Source organism: Eschrichtius robustus, chromosome 1 (assembly GCF_028021215.1).
Source record: "Eschrichtius robustus isolate mEscRob2 chromosome 1, mEscRob2.pri, whole genome shotgun sequence".
NCBI lineage: Eukaryota > Metazoa > Chordata > Mammalia > Artiodactyla > Eschrichtiidae > Eschrichtius > Eschrichtius robustus.
This window is the reverse complement of record NC_090824.1, coordinates 118,881,933-118,900,258: the sequence shown is the minus strand read 5'-3', so window position 1 is coordinate 118,900,258 and position 18,326 is coordinate 118,881,933. Positions and strand designations below refer to the sequence as shown.

General features: G+C 35.0%; 1 protein-coding gene across 3 annotated transcripts in view; it reads right to left on the bottom strand.

Moving 5' to 3' along the window:
• Window positions 1-18,326, bottom strand: part of TCF12 (transcription factor 12) — a 373,142-nt gene that overhangs the window by 165,105 nt on the left and 189,711 nt on the right. The window lies entirely within an intron of this gene.

The following is an 18,326-nucleotide window of genomic DNA, read 5'->3' as shown; positions in this document are numbered from 1 at the left end:
GTTTTATAAATGTTTACAGAATGCAGGAATGAAAAATGAGAAGGAAGAACAGAGAGAAGAATAAGAAAGAATAAATTTATTGTTTTTATTTGTTTTCATGAAAAAGGACCCTATTCCTCACCCCAGCCACTCCAATGCACAAAACAGAATGCCACACTGGACTGACATAATTAGAGCCAATTACAGAGAATCTTGATGATCTATAGTTACCCTGTGCTGCCTTATCACAGAAAATTTTCATTGAACAGTAACAAATACGTAGCATAGAAATCCCCACTGTGCCCTTTTTGGACCCTCTGCGGGGACTAGATGATCAGATAATAAAGTTAAAAGTGGTAGATGCAGACTTGTTTAGGGCACATTAATGAGAAGGATGCTGGGATGTGACCAAGCAGCCAAGGACCAATATGCTTAACTTCAAGCAACTGAGGTTTTCTTACATGTAGATTATGGGGAGGGAGCAGTTCTGGTTTTCGCTTCTTACGGCAACATCCATGAGCAACGATTCTCAAACAGGAGGGACACAGAGCATATTATTTTGAAGGGCTCTAAGGAATAGCTGTGAAATTTGAAGAAATATTTCAGTATACCTTTCAGGTTTTATAAATAAAGAGAATAAAATGCTTCACCAAATTTTGCTAATAAGATTATAAAGATGATACCACAAGTAGGCATCTTTGAAAAAAATAATGAACTAAAGACAAAGTATCAATTAAAAATATCAGATTCTTTATACACAAAATATAAGTATGATAAACCTGAAAATTATAAAATATTGTATTAACTGGAGCTTAGTTGCTTTTATACCCTTTCTCCAATTCTAGTATTCTATATGCGAAGAAAACAAGCTTAAGAATAGCTTCTATTAACAGCGGTGCTACCCAGATATCTACCTTTTACTTAAAGGGTTATAAAATAATTTAAAACTATGTAAACAATAAAGAGGAATTTTTTAAAGTATACTACATCCTATACTTATCAAAAACATCAGAAGTATTAAATTCATCACTGTTAAGGGAAAACTTGCTTTCCAGAAATTCTGTGAGCTTAAAAATAATAAAGTAAAACTTATCTACTTTTATCTAGCACCCCATCACAGGTGCTCAGAAATTCACTCTTAGTCTGGTATTTTCAAGTTTAAAGGCTAATGTGTAATAATTTTCTATTTTCTTATTTCATGAGTACCACTTCTCATTCTACCTACAGGTTTGCCCAGGGTAACAGTAAAATATTAATCACTTAATTTATGGCTTGTCTTAACTGGGTGCATCACATTACCAATTATAGCAGTAGTTATAATGATTTTATTCAGGCTGACTGGCTGGATCCACTACAATAAAGTCTAAAGAATATTATAAAAAGTCTTTAACTTCTCTTTTATTTTAGGCTCTTCCATTGGAGAAAGAAGAGCAAGGCCAGCTACACTTCAGGCCTGAAATCACACTTAGTATTCTCAGGTTTCCATGCACAAAAAGGCCCCAAATAGTTTTCCAGAGAGGCCTGGCCAGGCCACGCAGCCAGACCTTGGAGTGGCGGCTGAACCTGGGCATATGCAAGCTCAGTTATCTGTCCCCAGTGGGGTCTGCATCATTACTCCATTCAACTTTCCCATACAGTTGGTGGTTTCTTCCTGCGGAGGTAATGCTTAGCTATAAGGAAAAACAAACAAAATGAGAATGATGTGCCAGTCTAAGAAAAAAATGAATGCTTTGAAACCCAAGACATTGTCTCTAGTGAAAATATCATGCATCGACACGATATTAGCAGCGGGAGGCCAGTACAGGGAACATCCTGGGGCACAGCCACCTGTGTTTTCTCCATTTCTGAGGAGGTAATGAAGCTGTCACCTGCAACACCTGGGAAGTCTGGGGACACCCATGGAATCAGTCTGATCTGCTACACGAAGAGGGCACCAACCATGCTGGCTAAGAGGAAGTCCGACAGACCACCCTGAATTTCCAGGAGACGACAACCACAACCAAAGACACCCAAGTACTCTGGTTCCCAAACTTTCAAGCCAGTCCCAGACCACCTGCAGTATTATTTGCCATAGCTATACTAGTTAGTAGTCTCTTCACCTTTTTGTTTGTTTAAATCAAGTCGTTGAAAAAGAGAACGATAATTCTCTGCGGAACAAAGTGGAAGGAGAAGCATGGAAACTGAAGTATTTGAGAAGTTCCAGTAGAACATAATAGAAAATCAGCAGCGCTTGCCATAAACAGAAACCATTCCCACCAAAGATGCTGAGCATGAGGCCTGCTTCTCCTCCTTTATTTTAAAAATTTTTTTCTTTTTTTGCGCAGTCAAGTTTTTTTATTTTTATTTTTTTATTGAAGTATAGTTGATATACATTATAGAAGTTACAGGTGTACAATACAGTGATTCACAATTTTTAAAGGTTATACTCCATTTATAGTTATTATAAATATATTGGCTATATTCCCTGTGTTGTACAATATATCCTTGCAGCTTATTTTCATACGTAATAGTTTGTACCTCTTAATCCCCTACCTTTATATTACCCCTCCCCCCTTCCTTCTCCCCACTGGTAACCATTAGTTTGTTCTCTGTTGTGACTCTGTTTCTTTTTTGTTATAGTCACTAACTAGTTTGTTGTAATTTTTAGATTCCACATATAAGTGATATCATATGGTATTTGTCTTTCTCTGTCTGACTTATTTCACTTGGCATAATACCCTCCAAGTCCATCCATGTATGTCACTCTTTTTTATGGCTGAGTAGTATTCCCTTGTGAGATATATCTATATCTATATCTACCTATCTGTTGATGGACACTTAGGTTGTTTCCATATCTTGGCAATTGTAAATAATGCTGCTATGAACATAAAGACAACCTACCAAATGGGAGAAAATACTTGTACATGATATGACTGATAAGGGGTTAATATCCAAGATATATAAACAGCTCACGTAAGTCAACAACAAAAAAACAAACAACCTGATTTAAAAATGGACTGAAGAGATATTTTTCCAAAGAGGACATGCAGATGGCCAACAGGCACATGAAAAGATGCTCAACATCATCAGGGGAATGCAAATCAAAACCACAAGATTATCACCTCACACCTGTCAGAATGGCCATCAGCAAAAAGAACACAAATAAATGATGGAGAGGGTGTGGAGAAAAGGGAACCCTTGTGCACTGTTGGTGGGAATGTGAACTGGTGCAGCCACCATGGAAAGAGTATGGAGGTTTCTCAATAAAACTAAAAATAAAACTACCACATGACCCAGCAATTCCACTTCTGGGTATATATCCAAACAAACAAACAAACAAACAAAGAAACACCAAACCCCGAAACACTCATTCTCCTCCTTTAAAAAGGAAACTCACAAGAGTTAGAGAGGTGGTGGAAATGTTAGCAGCAAATAGAGATTGTCTATCTAACCAGAAGAAATGAAAAAAATTTTAAAAGGATCGAAAAGGAATCTCACCCTGGGATTCGAAGTTATTTAACTCTGTGACAGTATCCCAAATAAATAATGTCAAGAAATTTTAAAATAAAGTTTTTAGCAGTCTTTAGCAGTGGTTTCAGCTTCAAAGTAAAGTTCCTTACTAAAAATTATGCTAATTGTGTACTTTTTTGCAAAAGCCTCTGACTTTCATTCACTTAAGAAGTCCCTTCATTCATGTTCATCCACTTCATTGATACAGCCAAAGCCATGTAAATCAAAATAGCAAAGAAATAAAGTTTAAATTTAACAAGAAAGAAATGCACAGAAAAGCAGGTTTTAGTAATGTTTCATCTTTCATAGTTGTGAATGTGAATCTCCTTTTCTTTTTTTGTTATATAAATGTCAATCATTATTTTAGTATTTAGTTTAAGTGTTTGATTTTCTCAATTGATCCACTCAATTTAAGATTAAGATATAAGATTTTTTTCCCATTCAATCCTTTAAAACAGCTATATTTAGTCAGTCTGTCCTGCTTAATTTACACAACAATATAACATAACTACTGCTCTTCTTCACCTGGAAATTCTTCCAAAAAACCATTTTATGTAGACAGAATAAATCTCTTTAAAATCTCTAGTTTTTTTTCTACAGCTAATGAACACATGTTCAAAATTATAAGCCTCAGTTTCACAAGGGTTAGTTTATAAGAGGGCTACTGACTAAACATTTTCCTGAAAATTGCACTCCAAATTTAATTTTATTTAAATGACATATTCCAAAGGTCCTAATGAAAATGAAAACAGGAAAGAAGATGATAGGGTGAACTGGTTCTTTGGGTGGTTCTATTTGAAGCTGAGAAATTACAGCAGCAGTATAGCATTGTGTTTTAAGAGTATAGACTCTGGAGTCAGAGACAGCTGAATTCTACTTCCCAATTCATAACTTCTTAGCTGTTGAGGCAGGTTTGCTAGCTGACTTCTCAAATTTGTTCCTTTACCCATAAAACAACTCTGCTATAAGTAATGAATGAAATGATTAATGATTAATATAAATGAATAAATGATTCTTATAACATCTGGCCCATAGGTATGTGCTGAACGAATTGTAGCTGTTATATAACCATCATTATGAGAAGTACAGTCTTTCTTTTTCTTGGTTTTTGGTTTTAACACAAGTATAATCAAAGCTCTATGATGGTGCTTCATAAAAATCAAATGTTTCCCTCTCCTAAGATTGCTTAAAGTCTGATGAAGGGGACTTGAAGCTATAATGGAAGGCAAATTACACGATTTCTTAAAGGTGCCATGGAAAATATAAAAATGAGGGAAAAATCAAGCAAGGCTTTTTAAAGTAAGTGACATTTGAGGAAGACTATGAAGCCTGGGTAGGTTTTTTGCAGAAGAGACGAAGGTAAGAAGCAGGAAAAATGAAAACATCTTAGATTGAATAACATAGAAGACAATAAATGTTAGCAAATAAATAATATATGAATAAAAATCTCTATTTTATTCTGATCTCACACATGGACATACTGTGTTCATCATAATGAAAATATACAGATGACAACCAAATTAATTATCTACAACTCCACAAAACTCCAAAGAATCCCTCCCAAATCACTCCAGGAACAAAGAAGCTGTATCCATGAACATTACTCTTTTAAAAGAAGAATACCATTGTTCAAATGAATTTGGTCAGCTCACTGGAAATACTCTAATTTCAGAATAAAGTGAATTCGTATTTAGTACACTTAACAGAAATGTGTTCTGCAAGTAGTGACAAAGTCTGGCTCTACCCATCAGTGAAGTCAAGCTTCATTTTTGTCCTAGACTAGCAGAGGGACTTCAGTTTTCTCCATCAGTCATGTAACCTCACTGTTGGATAAATCATCATTTATACAGCCTCTGAACCTCATTTCAGCCCCAGACCATACCTTAAAGAATGCCACTTCTTCCAGTTTCAAAAACTGTCCTTCATAAAAATCCTGTTCCAGATTACCTTTCAGTATCAGCTCATTTGCAGAGCAGAGCCATCAGGCATTTTGAGTCCACTTAACAACCAAGTTCTTCCAGTCTCTCGCTAAACAAGTTACCTGTTTTGCCAGACACTACCTGACTTCTCACTCAGGTGGTTCTCACAGGAGTCATCATTTAGAAAAAACATTCTTAAGAAAAGGGTCACTCTCACAGCTCCTGTGAGTAGACATTAAGTTATGATGGGGCCTACCAATTTAAATGTGATAGCATTATATTCTTCAAGAAGCTGGCAATTTAGTGGGAAAGAAAGATGTGCATGTAAATAATCATAACACAAGCCAAAACACATAGAGAGCTACAAGTCATGAGAATCCACCAATGGCAGGAATCACATTATTTATCTACAGTTTAAATGTAACTCAACAAACAAATATTGAGCACCTGCTATTGTCTATCAAGTGTTGAATAGAGCACGGGGTGGGGGTGGGGAATGAATCAAGATATCCTACCCTCAAGAAACATCCATCTAAAGCAAGTGCACACACAGGGAACTCAACTCAATGCTCTGTGGTGGCCTATATGGGAAAAGAATCTAAAAAAAGAGTGGATATATGTATGTGTGTAGCTGATTCACTCTGTTGTGCACCTGAAGCTAACACAACATTGTAAATCAACTATACTCCAATAAAAATTTTTTAAAAATGTCCAACTGGAAAAAAAGTAAAGCAAGTGCACACAAATAGCAAATTTCAGGATAACATGCACAGGATGCCATGGACACAGAGAAAAGGAGCACTGAGTTCAAGATGGGAGTTTAGGCAAGACTTCTTAGAAAAATTAAAATATGAGTTGAAAATTCCAGGAGCTCAGGGTCATAACTGCTTTCCATACCAATGAATATTCAAGTAACTAACATAGTATCTAGCAAATGATAGAAACGCACTAAGTTTTTAAATGAAGTGTTAATCAGTCAAAGAGAGGTGTGGAGGGCATTTCAGTTAGAAGAAACAGTGTGAGAAAAAGCATGCAAACATTAAACAGTCTGAACTAAGCAGGTAACTATAAGCAGGCAAATAGTATTAGGACCTAAGACTCAAGGCAAGAAGTGATTGGGAATAAAGATGAGATATGCAAATGCCCTGGATTTCACTGAGGTTCTGAAACACAAACAATGTTGGTGGTCAAAAAATGTCTACTATGGTAATGTAAACAATTGACTTTATTCTTCAAGAGATACAACACACTATGGGAAAGAAGAGGGAGAGATTAATTCCAATTTACAACTGCCAAGGGAGCACATGGTATTTATTAAATTTATGCTAAATCAATGATATTGTGATCACACTGCCCATTTCTTTATGAGTTACAATAGTCCCAAATCAAGAGTATAAAGTGTCCATATGGAGTGAGGGCTGCTGGATAAAGTGAGAGGAAGAAAAGATAATCTAGCTCTTGATTTTGTGTCCAAATAATATAAATAAGTAACTTAAATTATACTAGCTGGTCTACAATTATTTGACTACAGAGTCTCAAAAATAACATATAGTATATGAGTCCAGTATGTAGAAAATACTAAAAAAAAAAAATCTGTGAAGGTACACATGAAATAAATAGCCCCTCATTAACTGCAAATTCATGATTAACCCATCACATGATAGAACAAACTAATGAGTTATTCTAAGAAAGTGGTAGGTAGGTAGTACAGTCATAACTCTTAAAAAAAATTGCTAGCTTTGAAAACCTGAAGAATTTCTTGTAAGTGTACCTTATGGAATGTACAAAATATTTTCAAGAGAGTATTATGTAAATACACAGATATGCAAGTTCCATTTTTGGCTAGTTAAAGCAGCATTTAAAATGAATTTTAAGAATGTTAACAACTTTAAAAACACATAGGCTGATTTTGCACTAGTTAAGCAAGAGAAGAAAAACTGGAAAGGAAATAGAAAACACATTAGACACAAAAATCTGAAAATACATTGGCTGCTTGGCTGTCTGCCTGACAAGGCTGTTGAGGTAGAATGACTAGTGATTTGATCCAGACAGGTGAGTCTGAGGAAGTAACACACACATGAACAACACAACTACTAACTGAAAAATCTATAATGAAATATTTCTCCACAGATATGAAGTTCAGAAGGTTTCTGACAACTGCTCTGTAAGTTAGGTAAATATCACTGTCTGATGCTGATCAAACTGGCCAGATGTCAAAGTATAATTGAAAAAGAAAAAAAAGATAAAGATATTTCAAAAGAACAGCACATATCTCAGATCCAAAGCACCTATTAGAGGGAAGAGAGGCCCTTCATCTGTGTGGTTTCTAGTTCAATCATATCCAAAGACTCAAGAGGCACTGACTTTTTAACATGGGTTAACAGAAATAAGAGTTAATTTGCTCAGACAAAATTCTTTCCTAATGAATCACCGCCCTTCAGTTAGCTCTTTTATTTAACATTTACAAAGGTTGGTATTGACATTTAATGTATGTCACTGCCAGGGGACCAAGCTGTGTCTATACTTAGAAATAACACAATGGAGATGAGGTGGAGTCATAATCAATGCTGAAGCTTGCCTTCCTTGTACTGCCAAATACACCCTGGCCTAGCAGCCTCATCCTAAATACTGCAGAGCCAATTAAATCGATCACTGTATTGAATACAAGATAAACCTTCTGCACTGCAAGAACTGAAAGAACAAAGATAACAGAAAAAAATGATTCAATAAAAATTATCAACAAAACTTTAATATGCTTCCCTGCTATTTTTCAGTGGACAGATTATGTAGTTGAATATGATCTCTTCACAAAATAAAAACAATTTTTTTAATATCTGCAAGTTTTCCTAATTCTTTTGCGATCTGTAAAACTGCTTTTGAAATTACACAATTGTTTTAGCAATAGTTCTCATATTAAGAGCTGCAGGATTCAAATGGAAATAAAATGACCTTATCCAAAACTGAGGGAAATGTTATTACAAATTTTAAGTTATCAGTAACAGAGAATGTTTATTGAATACTATCAATGTGCTTAGGTAGTATGTTAAGCTCTTTGCACTGAGTACGTCCTTTAATTCTCAAACCAATCCTATAATTTAAGCATAATCACTATCCTCCATTTATATATAAAGACCCTAAAGAAACCAGAGCCAGAAGTTTGAACCCAGGTAGCCTGACATCAGTCTTGCTGCAGGAAAGTAGCTCTCACTTACAGTAATGAAGTAGTTTTGTTCATTCAAAGCAGATTTTAAAATTATACTAATGTGAGAGGTCACTTTCTATCAAAGTGAGTAATACCTAATTATAAACATGATTTTTATTATAAAGAAGAAATTAGTATGCTTTTTTTCCTACCTTTTTTATCTTATTGGGTTTTTAAAGATGCTGGCAGTTGAATTTCAATATAAAGCATGTTTTTCTACTTTAGTTCTATTTTTCCTCATAAATAAAACTTGTCATTAAAAGAATAAACTTACATGGTTAGCAGTTTGACACTGAGGCCAAACAATGATAACACATTCTTTGGAATGTGGAAACTTTGAAATTTGGAAACTTAGTACTCAAATCAACTCACACTCAGAAAAGGTAGTCAAGAAAAGTTGTTAATAAATCATTTCATCATACTGTCCCCAGACTTCTTCTCAATTACTCTATCACAACTAAACAAAATACCTGCTTCCCAGCCATTAAATTATGTAGGAAAAAATAAAATAAAGCTGCAGTCTAATTAAAATGAGAATGGCAATTACTATATAAACTATACTAAACTATAATCTCTCAGAGGGCAAGATCTTATAGTTCTCACATATCATCTAAACAAAGAATTATTAAAAGAAAATCCATACTTGGAAAATATTATGCAACACTGTCTACCAGAGGAAAAAAATACATAATTTATGAACCACTGAGTCCCATAATCTAATTTATAAACTAGCTATGTTAGGAACCTGGAATTTATCCGTATATGAGAAAATATTCATATGTGGAACCCAGGTTAAGTATAGTATGATGGTTTAAAAGCATAAGCTTTGGAGTCAAGGAGACCAACATCTCCCTATCACTACTAACAGTATTAAGTAAGAAAGTACTTAATCTTGTTGTGCCTCAGTTTCCTCATCTGTAAAACGAACATAACAACACCAATCTCATATGTTTTTCCTGAGGATTAAATAAGACAATGTTATAGAAACACTTAGAACAGAATCCAACATAGTGAGGTCCTGTGTAAATGGTAATCTGGGAACTGAACAGGAGATAAGAAAGATGGCATTTTCTTCCTTCTTTTCTGAGTACAGGTGGAAAAAGTATATCTTTTTCTTCTTACATTTCACTATATAATCCTCTCCTATTACCTAGCATCCCCCTGCTCTCCTGGTGCCCAGAGTACTCAACTCTTTACTATAGATCCCTTCAGTGATTTGTCATCCACGGTGTATCACACTCCAAAATGACTGAATTCCCTTTTCTCTCAATTAAAACTTGTCTGCTAGGAATTAAGCAATCCAACTTGACTAAGTTTTAATAACATATTAACATTCTGACAGATTATGCTTATTAACCCAAATCAATTGCTGGTAGAATATAAGGCACTGAGACAAAATTAAAATTTAGGCGAAAATAGATGGAACAGCCTTTCCTAAGAATTTGCCTACAGACTTGCTCCTTTAAGTCATTTCTACTAGCCACAGCTTCTCCCAATATAAGCCAATGTCCACCAGGTTCTGAGTATTTTCAAAATAGATCCTGTAGGTAGTACACAAAGGACAATGATGTGGACAGATCTATGATAGCTTCTTGTCATGAAAAAGTGAAATTCATAATTAAAAACTTTAAAAAGTATTCAAAGTGAAAGTTATACTTAAGTAAATGAGTTGAATTTTATTTTTATTTTCCCAATTAAATCAAATGAACTATGTTCCTACAGCATGATCTAGAACTCAATGTCTAGACAATATTGTATTTTATACACATCATAAGTTTATTAAATACAAAGTCTGAGTCCAGAATAGTTCTTTGGCAGATAATGTTGTCTTTTTCATCTCGGTATTTCCCACACTCACAAGCACAGTGTTTAACATACAGAAGGCACTCAATAAAATATGAAGATACACGTGGTATATTAAAACTCTTATGGGAAGAACTATTACAATCTGTGCTATACCAAACCAATTTCATAAAAATGAACTGCCTGCCTATTGGTTTTCCACAGAAAATCAAGGCCACCTAGGGCTTACTGAAAGGATGGAACCTCAACTGCTACACTCCAAAAGACAGCAATCTAAGCTGCCCTACTGCAGCTCCTCTGTATCTGAACAGTCGCTGAGATCAAGATGAAGTTTGGCCATGCACAATCACTCACAGTTAGCGGAGAGCTGAGGGCATTCCAAGCGAATTACTTCCTACCTCCAAGTAATCTGCCAAAATAGTCATCCACCTTCAGGCACAGTTAACCCAGGGCTTGTCCCTGAAAAAGCTACCTAAAGCTTGGCTCCTTTGTCCTATGGTGTCAGATCACTAAAAATTCAAGTGAAATCAGGTAACATGGCCAGTCTGGCGTGGAGGATGGTCCCAAGACCTAGGACTTCCTGCTCAAATCTAGGGAGCTAGAACCCTCAGCTGTGAGAAGGCTCATGCGTTGGAACTGAAAAATTCCCAGTGCAACTCTTATTTCCACCTTCCCAAGATGTGATGAGGAGCAGAGGATTTCCCTTCCTTCTAAATCACGTTATAGAAAGTATAAACTATACACTCCAGAAATATTCCTGTGATCATCCTTAAGGTTTTTAGTGCTTTCTTTATGGTATGTAAAAGAAGTAGAGGGGTTAGCCCCTTACTCATATGCAACTTTTGGTAAATCCTCTCTTTTGGCCCTCTCCCCATTTACAAAGTGTTTATTCTTTTCAAGATACATAAATCAAACCTACCAATTCCTCTATGCCACACAGGCAAACTATGAAATCTTATCAAGGTCTGCTAATGAAGTCTCTCTGAGTCATCTTCACTCAATCAGAGTATACCAAGGGTCTCAGTTTGAATTACCTCTCTCTTTAGGTATTAGGAAGGATAAGCAAGTGCCACTACCCGCCTAGTGAATCCAAAATTTCTTTTTTATGCCTGCAACAAAACCCTACGAAAAGCTGTAGGTACTATGATTTCATAGAGTTTGGCCTGAAACTCCCTGGGATTCAGCTGTTCCATGCCTCTGTCCAGGGAGAAATAACCAAGACATTCCACCAAGAAGCCAACCAGAAGCAAATGAATTCAGGCCTAGCCAGCTCTGCCACAGGTGAGCTCCATCTTTTAAAAAAACAAACAAACAGTACAACAGGATCAGAACAAGCCAGAAAAGGGAGGACATTGAAATATGCCTTCATCTTAAGACCCTATACATGGGACTAACACTAAAAATACTGCATCTGGGACAGGATATTAATGTGTTTTTCATTCACTGAAACTCTACATTTCTGTTCACAATTTTAGCTCAGTAACCCCACACACTGCAATCTGAATCTCCTAGTATCACAATCAACTCTTTTTTTTTTTTCTTTTCACTTAACAACTCAATAAATGTTGGGTGAGGCTTCCAAGTACCTTAATTTTAACATCTCAGTTTCCTCATTTATACAAGATGAATCAAGCCCATTTTTAGCTTTCCACAGCCAATGTATTCATTCTATCTACGCCCAGCCCAAATAGCCTATAAACACAGACTGAGCCTCTCAAATTAAAGGATTTGTGGAACTGGAAAGAAGGCAGCAGACTATATTACTACTCTTGCATTTTTTTTCTTTCTTGTATTCAAAAGTCTCACTTTTCCCAATTAAAAACAAATAAACTTTCAACCAAATTCCCAAGAGCCTAGTCATAGAGAGAGGAAATAAGTAATGGGCACTACAGAAAAATGACTCCAGTTTCTCAAGTGCATAAGCATTTGTTTAGATTCTGTTTTAAAAGCAAAAATGTCGTACACATTAGATCAGAGGCTATTAACACAGGCAAGAAGATTCAGCATCTTATAGTTTCATGCTATTTGTGATGCTACTCTATTCTGCCAGTGCTTTTAAAGGCAAAAGCATGATCCTTTCCCCTGACTATAGTACACTTAAAATGTTTTAAAACAGAATTCTGTAAAATAAAATCTAAATAATCAGATGAACACAAAGTCTTGGGTTTTTCTGAACCCAGATTGATCATGTTAACTAAATCTTTCCTACCGTGTGCTTTATTGACCCTCAGAACCATTATCTTTCAAGGCAATCCATTATGACACTAATCAGATATACTATACATTGTTATGCTACCATGAGTATGCATGGTGAGAAAGCTACATCTTTACAACTTGCTGGGCAATTTAGGAATGATTTTTACTTCTTCCAAATTTCCTCAGTCAGGTTTCCTATGATACTAAATTATCTCCATATGTTCTCATTACAAATATCAGGACCATTTGAATCTTGAATTAAAATATTACTTAATCCATTTATGCAGCTTGATGGCCGTTATACCTTCTCTAATTATGCTCCTTCACAAAGTAATGCTTTCTAGATACCTTAATGTGCATTTGCTTTGATTTGGGATTCCTAATAGTTGATTTAAGTACAACTGTGATTTACAATAACATGTAAATGATTTAAGTAAGAGCATTTAATGACATTAAATAAATCTCATAACTTTAATATTTTTATGAAGAAAGCAAGTTAAGCTACCTTTGACCATTTCTATTTATTGTAATATACAGTAGTATTCAATATTCATCTCAAAAAACCTAAAACACTATATATGACAAATAGGTTATGGTAAATAATCTAAGCTAGTTTAATTAGTTAATAGTTAACCTAGGCCATAGGTTCAAATTAACTAAATATAAGTTAAACTATTTTTTTTTAAGTTAAACTATTTGATGTTAAGGCGAGATAGAAAAATTCCAATATTCACATAGAAAAGCCTAAGCTAACTAAAAATAATTACAGAATTGTTCTTTAAATAGTACAGAACTTAATAGATTGTCCTGTTTACAATATTAATAATCATCACTACTGTGCATACTTCCAACTAACCGCTTCATAAGAAATAATATATTTTTTAAAAGATCAGATGTCCCATTCCCTTCTTAAGATAGGATCTTAGTACCTTTACAATAGCTGACATCTTAGCCCTTCTAGCTTTCCCCAGCTGACCCTGCACACTGAAGCACAGCTACAAATGCCCAGAGAAAGAAGACCCACTGGGAAAAACTGCACTCTGCTCAGCTTTGCATGCATCAGTGGGCTTCACAGTAGATAAACATACCCCATAGCCAGATTCACTGACACACTGAAGCAAAAAGGGAAATTTGAGATTTAGCAACTTTATCTTAAACCTCTTTTTAAGTAAGGGGTAGTTTGTTTTTACTTCAGCTTTCACATATACAAACAAGTCTGCCCCCAAGGATCATCCACATTTCTAATAATAATCATTTTTAAAGTATTTCTAAAAACCTTAATTTATAGTGCACCATATTTTATTATGATTTTAAAAGATCCACAATTATAGCCTCTGTTTTTCACAAATGACTCAAATTTTTTGACAACGCAGAGCCAAGTTTTGGAAAATTTATTATTGGCTCTTCGTATGCATATTTAAAACAAGACTTCTCTAAAAGCTTAGAAAACAATTTGACAAATTAGGTAGAATCTTTAAAAATCCAAGGGGAAGTTATGAATTAGCCTACTGATGTTTTGCTCAACTCCATTTCCAAGAACCCTCCTCAGTTCTCCCCCACATTTACCTCAAGAGACTCTAAGCCAGAACTCCCTCTAAGGAGTTGTTTGTCTAAAATACCTAACCCCAGGGATCACCAGAATAGCCTCACCTAGATTCTCAAACTCTTCCAGGGGAGCCAGCTTCCTGTGACTAGTGAAAAACTGAAAACTACAGAAGAGTTTCCTAAGTGGGATTAGCATTTTAGAGGAGAGGAGGGAGTTTTTCACATCTAAGTGAGATTATAAATGGCAGTCAACTTAATCCTCAAACCTCATTTCTCAGTCAAGTAAAAGGGAGGACAGGCCCAGTCAAAATCTGTTGTTGCATCTTTCTACTTTGCCTCCCAGGGAAAGAAAGGTGTCAAGGATCAGCTCTAGGCGAAATTTATCACTAAAAAATTAACTTTAGGACCTTCTAATATTTTTCTCTGACATGCTTACTACTACCTTTTCCTCACCCCAAGCCCTCTTGCTAATACTTTTCCATGTAAATACTCAATTCTGAAATACAGATTATCTTGCTTTCTAAATATTCCCAAGTTGTTTATGTCCTCAAGAACACACATAAGGCTTCTGGCCTTTGATGTTTCCCACTCCCTATTGCCCAAAGGTACAATAATGCTGTGCACACAAAGTGAAGGACAAATGTTGATGAAAAGATTCTTCTTCTTACTTGCTAATATCACCTATTACAGTTGTACAGTTTCCTAAAAAGAAAAGTTCAAGAGACATTCCAGCCTTAGAAATACATGGATTTTCAGTGATTTAATAGGCCACAAGGGTGACATTTTGGTCTAAATTTCCATTATAAATGTTTCTAGAAAAATAATCTCTGCACATCCTTGACCCTTCTCTTCCTCCTGTATTTCCTAACCTACTTTCCTATAATTTTTTATTTCCTTCAATTAATTTATTTGTGTGTTCAGTCATCTATTTGTATATACTTTTTAATTAAAACTTTTCTTTTGAGGTAACTATAGATTTACATGCAGCTGTAAGAAATAACGGAGAGATCCTGAGAACTCTTTACATAATTTCCTTCATCTTATAATATCACAACCAGGATATAAACATTGCTACAATCCACTGATATTATTCAGATTTCCTCAGTTTTTAAAAAATCTGTGTGCACACACGTGGGGTTGGTCCTATACACTTTCATTACACGTGCAGGTTCATGTACCCACCACCATAATCACGATACAGAACAAGGATCTGTCCTGTTGTCCTTTATAACCACATCCTCCTGTCTCCTTACCCTCTGGCAACCAAAAATTTGTTCTCAATTCTATAATTTTGCCATTTCAAGAGTAGTATATAAATGGAATCACACAGTATGTAATCTTTTGAGAGTGGCTTTTTTTCACTCAGCCTAATTTACTCAACATCAATCTAAATCACTGCATTGAATATAGTTCATTCTTTTTTACTGCTGAATAGTATTCCATGGTATGAATATACCACAGTTGCACCATTTACCCAGTGAGAGACATTTGGATTGTTTCCAGTATGGGCTATTATGAATAAAGGTGCTATGAACATTCGTGTTCAAGTTTTTGTGTAAACGTTAAGTTTTCATTTCTCTGGGATAAATGAGTACAACTGCTGAGTTGTACGGTAACTGCATTTTAGTTATATAATGAACTGCCAAAGTGTCTTCTAGAATGGCTATACCATTTTACATTCCCAATGTGTATTTTCCTTTACATCCTTAGGTTAAATTCCTCACTGGCAGAGCTACACAAAGCCACAATGTATTTTTTTAATGGGTGTCATCTTCATAAGTATATTTGGGGCACTGCTTTCCTTCTAAGTGATCATCGTAAATTGGAAAGTTAAAAGCACATTCTATGAAGAAAAGAGTTGGGAAGTTCAGATGTACTGCAATGTCCTAAAACTGTTCAGTGCAGCAAGTTTGACCAAAGGAATCAGGGACAGATTTTTTTAAAAGATATAAACAGATACAGAGGATACATATAACAACATGCAAATTATGAGTGCATATATACGTATATCCCTCCAATATCCCTAGGGAAAAGTAAATTACAAACAGACACCTGCTACTATGCCAGTACTTGAAGATGTTTTCTAGTAACTTTGTAAAACACCTAAAGATAATACTTACAAACTTTTTTTAGAAGACACATGTTTGAAATCTTACTGTAAAATGAATTAAAACAAAAGCTTATATTTAATGTGCTATCTTGTCTAAACATACAGGTGTGTACGTCTGCACGCGCGCACACACTCACACACCAGGAGTAAAACTGCTTTGCACTTAATGCTGTCACTAAAGGACTGCATAATTTAATTTCCTTGAAACAATTAGCCTGTATGAAAGGAAAATAAAAAGGAGATGGGAATTCTTTGGTGCAAGCATATTTCATTTCATGTAAACCTAAGAAGATATTTATAAAAATTATCACATAAATATAGCACTACATTTTCTTAAATCTTCCAGGTAAAAGAGACCCTTAAATTGAAGATGAATAGCATATCAACTCAGAAATCTTCTCAAACACAAATCATTAAGCCCTGTACATGAAAAAATTTAATTATATATTCTGTAAACTGTAACAAAAATCCATAATTCACATTTATCTTACCAAAAATGTTTAGATACAAGCTAGAAAATGTTGTAATATTTTTATTGCACACATTTTTGGGGATATCCCCTACTTGGGAGTGCAGACTCTCACTAAAGCAACAGTACTTTTCTGATGATTGTGCCATTCTCACATTATCCTCTCATCACAGGTTCTCTCTATACACTCTTCTCCACAGTTATTCTCTGAAGATTTCTCTCTGAAAAGCAGCCCCACTGCCACATCGCCACCAAACTGCCTAATTTTCACCTTTTCCTCTCCTAATGTGGTAGGTTCAATTCACTACAGTTACGGTTTTACATTACTATTTTGCAAAGTAGATTTTTTTTAAATTCCAGATTATAGAAAACTAAGGGAATAACAGGATTTCAGATGAAGGAAATCTGACATTTGCCTAAAAAAGCAACTATCAGTATCACACTTGAAGACAAAACAACAGGAAAACAACTCACCTAGTAAGTAACTTACCATTCTGTATAGAGGCAATGAAGCCCTGGAAATTTTAGAAATAATTCACCACCACCACAACCATCAATCACCACGTCTGGATATTAAAAAAAACAGAAACACAAAACAACCCTGGTACATTCCACAGAATTTCACATATATGATTTATTACCTAATCAAAAAATTGATGTTGCTACCGTTTAAAGTTTTTTTTACTGTAAATTATCTAGAACAAGATTGGCCAACTACAGCCTGTAGAGCAAATCCAGGCCACCAACTGTTATTTTTATAGCCCATGAGCTAAGAATAGTTTTTCACATTTTCAAAATGGTTATATAAGTACCTACACATACTATCACTGATTTTGCCTTCTGGGCTGCAAACTCTAAACTATTTACTATCCGGCTTTTTGCAAAAAGGTTTGCTAACCCCTGATCTCAGGAATCAGTATAGAAAAATATGTAATAGAAATTAATAAAATTTATAACTATAAATAAAATGAATTGATTTAATTTTCAACAAGTTGAAGTGGCCTTGAACTCTACTCTCATTTAATTGTGACTCCCTAGAAATTTCATACAATCTGAGGAGTCTGACAACCCCCCAGAGGCATTCTCAAAGTGAAAAACAAGTAAGTAATTTAAGAATGACTGTTACATACTTCACCACACTACACCATGCATATGCCAATAGCCAAAAAATATTTTTCAAGAGGACAGTATTACATAAAAACATAGCCATACATATGAGAAAGCCCCACAAGACAGGTAGAACAGCAAATTCTACTATTCTTAAAAACCTAAAATTCCAAATAACAACACCAAAACAAACCCAACCTGGAAGTCATAGAAAATGTGAGCTATGAAAAACAAAGGCTGAATTTTGTAAGAAAAAAAGGAATAAGCTGAGATGTGAAGGTGATTATAAAAATAGTGGATTGACACTCAAATTAAGCAACAGTTTTTACTTAAAATGTGAGGCTTATTAAATAACAGCCACATAGTACAAAGACTATACAACTGAATGGTAACTACCATGAATACCTTCAAACAATAACATTTCTATAATTTAAACCAAAGCAATTCAAGATATGCTTTCAAATTCTTAAAAAATTCACTTTTATTTTGTGGCTAATTAAAGCTTGC